Genomic DNA, 8,600 nt, shown 5'->3' on the forward strand with positions numbered 1-8,600 from the left:
CTTTGGGCCCGCGGAGCTGCCGTAGCCGCCCCGGTGAAGGCCCGGGGCGAGGGGGCGGGGCCGCCGCTGCCGGCGTCTCGCTCAGAGATGCCGATGGAAGCGGCCCCGCGCCCGGAGAGGGTTCGGGCCTCGACATCATCCTTTCGCAGGGACTCCAGGCGTGCTGTAACCTTTACCGGAGGCTGCGGGGCCCTCGGGGCCTTCCCGCTGGGTGTCTCGGGCGGGTTGGGTTAGCGGGGCTCTCCCCGGCTGGAGCATGGTGGCGCTTATCCCCCTGAGCACCTGGAGGCACCTTTTTCCTTTCTTTTTTTCTCTTTTCCTCTGACTCGTTCCCTTTTTGGTTCAGCTGTTTTGATTCTTTTAACGCGTGGAGTGATTGTGTCAGGAGCTGTATCTCATTTAGCGCTCTTGCACTTCAGACACGTTTTCTGTTTAGCAGTAAAGGGCATAGACCTGTTGGGCTGCAAAAGCAATGAGGCTCAAGTATTAGTTTATTTTGTAGGTGAGCTCTTGCTCACAGCTAAATTCCAGAGAGAAGGTCTGTCATGGCATGTGACCTCCGTTTAACTAGCCCGTGCTGGTCACTTGAGTGAGGCCACCTCTGCATCCTGACAGGTGATTACTACAAGGAGCTCCCATGCCTGCTTCTGGTTTAGCAATAGGTGCTAGGCACCTGTTTTGTATTTGGGCCTTTTTCTAGATGATTTCCACTTGTTGATAATCCCCTGCTGTGGAAGTCTGGCAAAATAGTACTTGGTGCTTTGTAGTGGTTTACATCTTTGAGTTCCCAAATACCCAAACAACGACCTAATGAGAACATAAAACTCGGTACAACAGGCAATGCAAAGTGATGAAGAAATGCTTTGGATGCAATTTATGTTAAGGGAGTATATTTAATTTTTCATTTCTACCCATGCTCTGACATGACTGTTTTTTTAAATTAAGAAAATGGAAACCAACTTTTTGACATAACTAGTTTAATGACTCTGTAGCCAGGGTTGTAAAACCCTGTTCCTTTAAACATGCATGTCTTTAATGGATAGTCCTATGGACTGTGGTCTGTTTCATCTGAGGAGGTGTGCTCATAGGTGGAAGCTTTGTTTTTGAGGACACATTTCTTGGGCAATTTCCATTTATGACAGATTTTGTTCTATAATGCTATATAGTTTTCTGAAGAAAAAACAAGTGGAAAAATGTTATTTTTTTGTGTGTGTGCGTACATAATTGAGAAAATACTTCAGTTATTTTGATTACCTATTTGAGGTCTATGGACTATTGAAAAAGCAGCATTTACCTGTTCTGATGGTTTTTTGTCTCATTTCTGTATATTGTTTTATAGGCAAATGCATGCTCAAGCTAGTTCCGATACTTGCAGATATACTTTTTAAAAATTATTTATTCTTGAAGAAAGGTAATGCCAAGTTTTATATTTCAAGGGTAAGATGAATTTCAAAAGCAGATTCCTAATGGAGACATTGTCATTCATAACACCTTTACGGCCTTCAAAAACGTGTTGCCTGCTTGAAGAGGAGAAAGCTAATGAACACTAACATGCTAAAAACCTGTTACAGTGGGCCCAAACAGGGAAGTGACATTTCTACTCTTGCATATTGGGAGAAATTACTATTAGCACTGCTATCTTCCCCTAGAGCTTTTTAACCACCATGTGGATTAGTTTGTTGCTGAACAGTTAAGTGGGGGGGGGTGGGGGGTGGAAAAGTAGATACTTGCTGGCTTATTTCTCAGATGTGCTTGTCTGACTTGGATAGGAATTGTCATCCTGATAAAGTTATGTACTCTGAGAGCTATTTCATATTTATATATAATAACTGGGAAAACAATGATGCTGTAGTTACTTGCTACACCACAAAGATGACTGAGCTGTGGAACTACCTATTTCAGATCTATGTGATGCTTCTTTGTTGCATTTTTCTAAGTTGTTACACACCCATTATAACCTATTTTAATTGAGCTGTGGATCTTGTGAAGAGTTACATTTGAGTCTGTTTTTCATGCAATCAAAATATAGGTTTGGAAAGAGCCTCATCATCCTGCCCAAGGCCAGGATTGCTCCTGGCATGCAGTTTTCTGATTTGGAAAAATCCAGAAAATCATCCTATTGAAAAATCCAAAGCACTTCTATATACCTGTTGTTACCTGCAGGAAGCATACATCTCAGCTTATACCTTAGCCCCAACTGGAAGAACTGAGAACATACTAAAGCTGATTGCCTTCAGAGTCCGGAGTCTGTAAGATCACAGTTTAGGGATTTAAATGGGAATGGGAGTAGCACCACTGTAATGAGAATAGGTTAATACAGCTTCTTTGCATATCTTATAATCAGTCCTAAAAGTAATAACAGGCGGTGTTTTTTTTAACTGGTGCAGATTTTATCTACTTTTGATGGTCAAGGCTGTATACAGTGCCCTAAATGTTCCTACCTTAGTGTGTAAATCAGGAGAGAAAACAAACTCAGTAAGTCCTTTGAATAAACAGGATATTAAAGATTACTTTCAGTGGCAGTAGTTAGGTTTTCATTAGCAACAAACTGGAAGTGTGAAGTTTTCCATTTATGCGTAGTATATGGAACCTGAGAGAACAGAAAGCAGAACTAAATGTTATGAAACCATTTTGAAATGAGTATCCTCTTTCTGTGAATGACCATGAATCACCTAAGCAAGTACGTGTGTCTCAAGGGGGAAATGAGATTGGCTGTGAGAGCTGCTGTCTGTGCTTTGAAAAGGTGCCAGATAGCAAGAAACACCGTTACTCTTGGAACTCCCCAAGAAAAATTATGACCCTGAACTATATCCAAAAGAGGCTAGAATGTAACCTGTGAAATCTGGACTAAAACACTTGTAACATTTTCGTGGAATCTTTTAAAGAGGATGCTGAAGTCTTAAGATTTATGGACCTGTAATTCACAGGTTTTAATCCAGACATGGTGGGTGAGTTTCTCTTTGTAGTTACTGGGAGGTTAGATCTGTATCTCAGGAGTTGATGCATGTATTTATGTGTTTAAGCTGCCTTTTTTTTTTTTCCCTCTAATTTTTTTGGTGGTTGTTCTTGGCCTGTGAAAAAAGAAAGTGGCCTTTAAAATACAAATGAAGAACTGGCAGGTAATTGCCAAGTACAGCAAATATTCTGATCTTGAGAACCGCTGTCTCTCTACATTAGAAACCTTTTCCTCCTCCTATACCTTTTCTGTTAGATTGTTTTAGTGTTAATGGTACACTGACTACAGAGTACAGCAGTTCATGAAGACTGACACATTGTTTTACTTCTGTGCCTATTGTCAGAAGATATATCTTTGAGGTATGGATTTGTCTTGACTGGCAGAATTAGATGAATCAGTCACTTCAGCTAGGTAAGCAGAGTCTAGGACAGAAACTGAATTCTGGGGTGACATAGAACTGAAATATTTAAATAACAGCTCAATCACTATGTTGTTTTGCTTATCAGTTCTTGCTTTTGTTTTGATACTTCTTAGTCATCCTCATCTGAATAAAGAGATGGTAATTCTGTAAAAGGATTTTTGAAGGACAGCATTTTTTGCAGTATAATGCAAGAGGATCTGAGTTTTCTAGAACTGAACATTAGTTAATAAAAATAATTCAAACTGAGCTCCTGTGTTTTTTAGGGCTGAGAAAGTTAGCTCTGCTTTTGTTACTGTACTTGTTGATCTTCTTTTCATACAAAGGCTGCATCTGATGACATTTGTAGCAGTAATATTTCAAGAGCGTTTAATTAAGGGAATGAATCACTCTAAAGACAGGAGTGTAACTGCTCACAGAGCTGTTTTGCAGCATGGTGGTAGATGAAATGTGGCATATTGGTAAGAAGAGTTGTAACACTTCAGAAGCATTAGTGCGGGCAGTCTCCTACTGAAAACACACCAGGGTTGTATTTGTAAATGCCTGTATTGAATGTTAAAGGTACTCTGTGGGTAAGATTTTCAAAGTTGTCTGGGGATTTGGATTCCCGGAATAGCTACTAAAATGTGATTATTTGACTTGAACTTAGCTTGTAAATATCATTTGGAACTGTTGACTTTAGTTGTTAATGTGGCTATTAAGAGAGAAGGCGAATGCACTGGTCTGAATGATACATGCTTTTCACAAAGCATTTTAAGAGACAATTTGGCTTTAAGTGTTTTCCCATCCTCTAGGAAGGCCACTACAAAAATGTGTGCCCATGAATGCTTTATTTGGCTTTAAGATAAATGTATATGTTTTTGATAATGTGTTGGATGAAGGATATGTTCATGGAGTGGAAGTGATGGTGGATATAATTTGTACTGAGGGGTTCTTCTGTAAGTCACACTCTTGGTTTAGGAAATAACTTTGTAACTGAAAAGATCGGAGGAATTTTGCATCTAAAGCATATGTGCTTCCTGCTTGGAAGGTTTCAGCTCATTTGACTGGAATTTAGGAAAGGTTACTTGTCGTGCAGTTAGCTCAGGGACTGAGGGGTAGAGCAGTTAGTGATATGTTGTTGTTCCTGTCAAACATGTTTAGTTATATCCACAGAATTTAAGTGGGGCAATGTGTTCCTTTTCATTTCAAACTTAAGGTCCAAAAAAGAAGCTTTTTTTTTTTTTAATATAATATTCAGGGCTGCCAAATTAGGAGCAATCCCAGGCAAAGTACCACAGAGTTAATGCTCTTGTCTGCTAATGGCTGCCATGGAGGCGAGCTGCATGCAGAGGTGGGCTCACATCCACAGGGGGACTTGGTCTTCGCAGTACCTCTTGTTGAAGTACTTGACTAGTAAGTTTTCAGCTCTGTAGCCAGGGACGAGTGGAAAACTTCCCACTTCTGGCTTCTTGCTACTGAAAACCCAGCTGCTCCTACTGAAAGTAACCATTAATACCCTCTGTTCAGAGGACTTACTGAGCTTGTTTCGAGTCTGTCCTGATTTACATGCACAGGAGTAAGGCAGGGATGTGTAGAGCACCTACTTCCTGTTGTTAGGTAAGGGAAGGCTGCCTTTGTGTCCTTCTGGAGCTGTTGCTGGACTGAACAAGCCCAGACTGCTCAGGCTCTTTTCAAAGGGCAAGTGCTCCAGTCCCCAACTATCTTGGTGGTCATCTGATGAATTTGCTCCTTTTAGTCAATGTCTTTGTTGTACTGGGCAGAGGAATGGGGTCCCAAAGCAGGATACAGTATTCTAAATGTGGTCCAGTGAGTGCTAACTACAGGATAATAATCACTACTTTTGATTTACTTGCTATAGTCCTGTTAATGCAGGCCAGATGCCGTTTGCTGCCTTCAGTGCCAGGGCATACTGTTGGCTCATGTTCACCTTGCTACTGTGGGAGTCTTCAGCTTCCCTGTAGTGCTGGCTGGTCTACGTTGCATTCTCTTCCAGGATGTTTGCCAGGGTCACAGCATGGTTTACTCTGTGTCCATGAGGCAAAAAACCCCCAAAAGTGAAGAATGATAAATTTCAGCAGACTTGGGACGGGGGTAAATCCTGCCAAATCCCACAGGGTTTCACTCACATACTGTGCTTCTTGATATGTTATTCAGAAGTGCTGCACCTTATTCAATTGTATTGGTAGTGATGAGCTTGTGGTTTGGTGTTGCAGTATGTAGGAATAGTGTATCCTAATCTGATAATAGATTACAGTGAGATCTGGGTCCTTGTTCTGTAGCAGTGTCTGATGGATATGGCCAGTTCTGCATTTGATAGTCAGAGCCCAGGGTTCCTAACGTAATCTTTGTGTCTTATTATGCTGAAAAGAATTTGAGTTTTTTATATTTGGGACACATTTTACTGCCAGGCACATGGTCATGTGTTGAAGGAGCTGATTAACTATATCATATCTGGTTAGTGTATGGATGTACCTTTCTCAGGCTTTATGGACAAATAGACCCTTTGCTTCTGCTTTGTAATATCATCTTATGCTATTCAGTGCATAATTATCCAGTCACAACACATCTAGTTGAGACATGTTTTAATAGACACGAATCAGTACTCTTTATTTTCACTCACTGCATTGTGACTCATTGCACCCAGTGCATTATTAAAAATGCAGAAACATAACTCCATTTGGATATTGTTAAAAGCACTGTGATGGCTAGCTTAAAAAGTGTGTTGATTGAACAGTGCAGGTGAAAGGATATCTGGATGGAAGAGTAAGACAAACCCAAACTATTAGGTTTCACAGGCCATTGCCAGTGGTACTCTGATCTGAAACTGTGACACCCATTTTGTATTAAGGTCTCCATTTGGGACTGTTTGCTGAACACATATGCAGGCTTGTATAAAGACTGTGCCCTGAACAGCTAGTTAACACCTTGCCAGAGGAAGGGTTCCATTAGTATTTTCTTTTTGTTTAAATTAATCAGCACTGACTGTTTCTCTAACAGTGAGGAAAGAGACAGTATTAAGATAGGTTCAGCTCTAGGAAGAAAAGGGCAATCTTTACCACCACCACTGTGTAAGAGATGAGAGGAACTGGTGAGACATTCCTCATTCTGCACCTTAACCAACCCTCAACTTTGAGGAAACGTGCTGTCAGGAGTCTGTGTGCATCTGTGACTGGCCTCTCTTTAGTTGCTTTGCACATGTGCATAATTTCTAATAAAATCATATGTTTGTTTTCCTGTCCCCTTCAGAACTGAGGACAATGTGTAAGAACCATCTCTTTTGCACAGTTGGCAAAATGGAGTCACATTTGCTTAGCATTTGGAGTGAGAAACACTGCATATGAAAAAACAATATAAATCTCAGACTGAAATTAGAGATGTCAATATGGTAAATAAACAGTATCTGTGAAACACTCATACATTACCGTATTTTGAATTTGTACAAGATTCTGTTTGGCAAGAAAACAAACTAACACTTCATGTTTCTCCTCTCACTAATGGCCTCTGTCTTAAGAAATGCCAGCTTGTGTTTTTTCTTTAAGTGGTGGTCCAATGATTTCAAAACAGATGGCAAAAGTCAATCTTTGTGTTCGAGTCATTTCTTTTCTTAGTATGTGACTGTGATTACAGTAGATGTTGCTTGTAAGAAATAATTTGATTGATACTACTGGATGTTTGCTTTGTGGAAGTTTGTTACATTTTGTAAATTACTCTTTGCTTGAAAATGTTTGTAGAATTCTTTTTGAGATTACCATCTGCAGTTTGCAATTTACTGTGTTACTTAGCTATAAAAGCCAAGTGGTGTTATTGTTAGTTCTTTGTTGTTTTTTGTAAATAACCACCCAAATTGAACTGAACTGAATTCTGATCCCCTTTTTAAAAGTTTTATACACTTAAACAGTGCCATTTAAAGTTACACTGTTGCATGTGTCAGTGTATTTACATGCTCAAAACGGGCTTTTTGTGTCTACATGGTGCTGTAGGAGAGAAATAGCTCTGGACTGCAGAAGGTGAAGGAAAATGCATCTCAGCAATGCTGGGGTGAATATGTGGCTGCAGGTGATTGAGCAGGGCATATGGTGGGATGGAGTTGAAGCGGAGAGGAAACAGGTGATCAATAGGAGCTGCCATGAACTGGTAAGTCCTTATAGACTAATGTTCAGAGCAGTGCTCAAACATTGATATACTTGGTTGGGACAAACAACATCAGATCATCAGCATGTATGTTAGATCACAGGGGCTGAATATGGAAAAAAGCATGTCAGATGAGAGTGAATTTTCCAGTGGTTAGGTTTTACTGCCTGACCATGTTTATTAAAGATTTCAGATAAGAATGATGATGACCATGACCATTCAGATAACCCTGGTGATAATCCAGAAGTGGAAAAAAACCCAAACAAACAACCAAACAACCCCCCACCCCCACCCCCCCAAACAAATAACCCACCACATTTCACTTGGATTTAAGTTGTTAATTGTGTTATGAAAATCAGAGGTATAATGTTGCAGACAGAGCAACTGATGCTGGAACCAATTTGGGTTGTGGTTTAACTAAACATTTTCAGTTTTGGGACTCCTACAAGCGATTTAAAAATGTGTTGCTGCATGACCCAAAGCTTTGATCTGGCATAAAGTTTCTCTGATAGTTCAGCTTTGTTTAAAACCTTTAATTGCATTATGCTTGTGCTGGTTATATCAACAATTGTCTCTTAGCGCTACAGTTACTTTATACAAGAACAGGAATCACCTGTCCTCTGGCAGCCAACATAAAGCTCACATAGATTATGAAGTCAGTATAAGCTCTGTAGTTTATACTCCTACTAGTTTAATCACATCAAAATGTGATCTGTATAGATCCTGATAGATAAAATTTCTACTGCTGGCTGATGCAATGGCACATAGATCTGGTATTAGTGTCTATGGAAGTCTGGTCTTACCTATGGATAAGAACATTTGCATCCTCTGTGTTTCTGAGTTTCACTTCCTCGTTCTATGAAGAAGTTAGCTGTGGCCCAAGTAACTGAGTGACAGTCATGCCATGCAATCACTGCATGCAAATAATTCTGCGAATCTAACTCATCTAAATGCTTCTACTGAAATCAAATGAGTAACATGAGATGAGGTGGCAGGCTCTGTTTTAGAGTACATAAGGGAGCAAATATTAATGTAGTTACTGGAAACAAAAAGGCAATGAAGGCTTTGATGTTTTTTGTTGTGGGTTTTGTT

This window comes from Athene cunicularia, assembly GCF_003259725.1.
Source record: "Athene cunicularia isolate RWA chromosome 6 unlocalized genomic scaffold, athCun1 chr6_part1, whole genome shotgun sequence".
Taxonomy (NCBI): domain Eukaryota; kingdom Metazoa; phylum Chordata; class Aves; order Strigiformes; family Strigidae; genus Athene; species Athene cunicularia.